Below are 2,722 nucleotides of genomic sequence, written 5' to 3' on the forward strand. Positions count from 1 at the left end.
TTTTCTTCTGCTATTAAACATTCAAACGTATAAAAAAAAAAAGATGACTAAAGACACGAAAAAAAAAAAAACAAAAACAATCGAAAACACTTTTCTTTTTTTTTTTTTTGAAAGGATTCAAAATGTCGAAACAAACAAACAAACAACACACTTGACACTCGAAAACCTGACGATTTTATCTTTCTCCCCCCCCTCCCCATTTTGTAAATCACGAAACGTATCGTTTTATGTAATAACTTCTTCACGCCACGTCGTCTAATGACACTTCAAACATCGATACTTTCCCAAAAAAAAGCCACGAATCCAGGCTCAATAATTAAAAGTGCAACCAAATTTTTTTTAGTTAACGGACGAGCGAACGAACGAGCGAATGAATGAATGAATGAATGAATGAATGAATGATTGTCTGACCGAAGAAATGAAATGAAATAAAAAAAAATTTTTTTTATTGTCCAACGGAATACATAATTATTATTATTATTATTTTTACGTTCATTAAAAAGTTGAAACCTTTTTTTTTTTTTTTTTTTTTTTTGTTAATTTAAATGGGTAACTTTTCGGAAAAAAAAAAAAAAAAAAAAAAAAAAAAAAAAAACATCAAATAGTTTTTACCGCCATGAAATTTTTTTTTTTTTTTTTTTTGTACTATAAAACGAACATAAATTCTCGGACGTAAAAAACATTTTGAAATTACTTTTCTCTTTCTCTCACTCACTCACTCTCTCTCTCTATTTCTCTCTTTTTTAACTTATTTTCAAAAGCTAATAAATTTCCCAGAGCGGAATTTTTTTATTTTTCCACAAAAGAATAAAAAAAAAAAAAAAAAAGAAAAATCTATGAAATACATGATGAAAAAATACACGTGACTACACGTGTATGTATACATATGTACACATGCACGTGCACGCACACACGCACAATTTTTTTTTTTTTTTTTGAAAAATGAAACACGCGTTATGAAAAAGGCTCGGGAAACCTAATCAACCTTTTCATTAAGTATATAAAATATATTTAAAAACGATCCTTCTTTTTCTTTCCCCTCACCTTCCCTTCTACTCCTCCCCTTCCTCCTCCTTTTCATTTTTCATAGCGTGCACGATTCATCGCTTTTTCGGTGAAGAGGGGCGGGGAGAGAGGGGAGGAGAAAAAGTTTAAAATTTTAATTTTCTACTCATTCATCATTTTTCCAGATGAGAAAATACTGCTGCCCTATTTACAACGGGGGGTGGGATGGGAAATTGGGATGGGGGAAGGGAAGGGAGGAGAGAAAAAAGGTTTCGGGATTTTTCCCAAAGAGAACCCAGGGTGGAGAAAAATTGAAAAAGAGAAAACGTAAGCAAAAAAAGAAAAAAAAAAGAAAATTAAAAAGAAAAAAAAAACCTTTCCATTTTCTTCTCCTCCTCTTCTTCCTCCTCCTTCTTCTATTTTTTTTTAATCGAAAAATAATAATAATGATAATAATGATAATAATGATAATGAATAAATAAATAAAATTATTCTATAGAAAAACCAATGAGCAAGATTTTTTTTTCACGGTAATTAAACAAGAGCTTTCATCTCTGTTTCTCCCCCCTCTCTCTTTCTCTCTCTCTCTCTCTTGTGCTGTTGGAAAACATCAACTTAAAAGCAAGCACACGACGGGAAAGTTTTTTTTTTTTTTTTTTCAATTTAATAATAATAATAATAATAATACCAATCAACTAAACGAAAAAAAAAAAAAGAAAAAGTATCGATTATCGAGATGAGATTTCGATATATCGCGCTTTAAATCGTGAAGGGTTTAATATTATTATTATTATTTTTTATTCCTTTTCTTCTTTTTCTTCTTTTTTCCGTTTATATTCAAACGCTAAAAAATCTATCGAGTTTATTTATTCATTTTTATTTTTTTTCTTCTACGATTTAAACAAAACAAAATAAAAAAAAATAATAATAATTATCAATAAATTTAAAGTTTTTCAATTTTCCAAAAAAAAAAAAAAAGGCAAAAGGAAAAGGTTTTTCCTTTATCTAACGTCTGATTTCATTTAAATTTCCCCCCCCAAAAAAAAAAATAAATAAATTTTAACTTATCATAGAGATAGAAAACACAAGTAAATATTTATGTTTTTTTTTTTTTTTTAAAATTTTCCTTTTAAACGTGTCAAAAGACAAAAACGAAAATTTTCCCTATTCCGACTACGTTGTTTAAATGTATATTTTCCCGCCTTTTTCCCTCTCTCTCTCTCTCTCTCTCTCTTTCTCCCTCCCCTTACACTTTAAAACTTTTGCGAACCACACGGATAACGAATGAACCGCACGCATTAAAACGAAAACAAAGAAAACAACAAAAGCAAACAAACAAACATCAATTTTTCTTTACAACTTTCGCGCGATTAAAAATAATAAGGAAAATCGTGTTTAAAAAATTTCAAAATGGCGGCGACGACAAGAAAATAATTTTCCAAAAACACAAAAAATAAAATAAAATGAAAACGAAAATGAAATAATATTAAAATACGAACACACACAAACAAACGAACAAACAAACAAACAATACCATTCGTTATCTTTATTATTATTAATAATAATAATAATAATTTTTTTCTACAAGATAACTGAGGTTCCTCAATAGTCATGATAATAATAATAATAATACAAAATTACGATGTATTTAAATTATACGAGTGAAAAGAAAAGAGAAGAGAAAAAAAAATCGAGTCGGAAAATTACGGGGAAAATT

This window comes from Pediculus humanus, genomic scaffold (assembly GCF_000006295.1).
Source record: "Pediculus humanus corporis 1103172108279 genomic scaffold, whole genome shotgun sequence".
NCBI classification, from domain to species: domain Eukaryota; kingdom Metazoa; phylum Arthropoda; class Insecta; order Psocodea; family Pediculidae; genus Pediculus; species Pediculus humanus.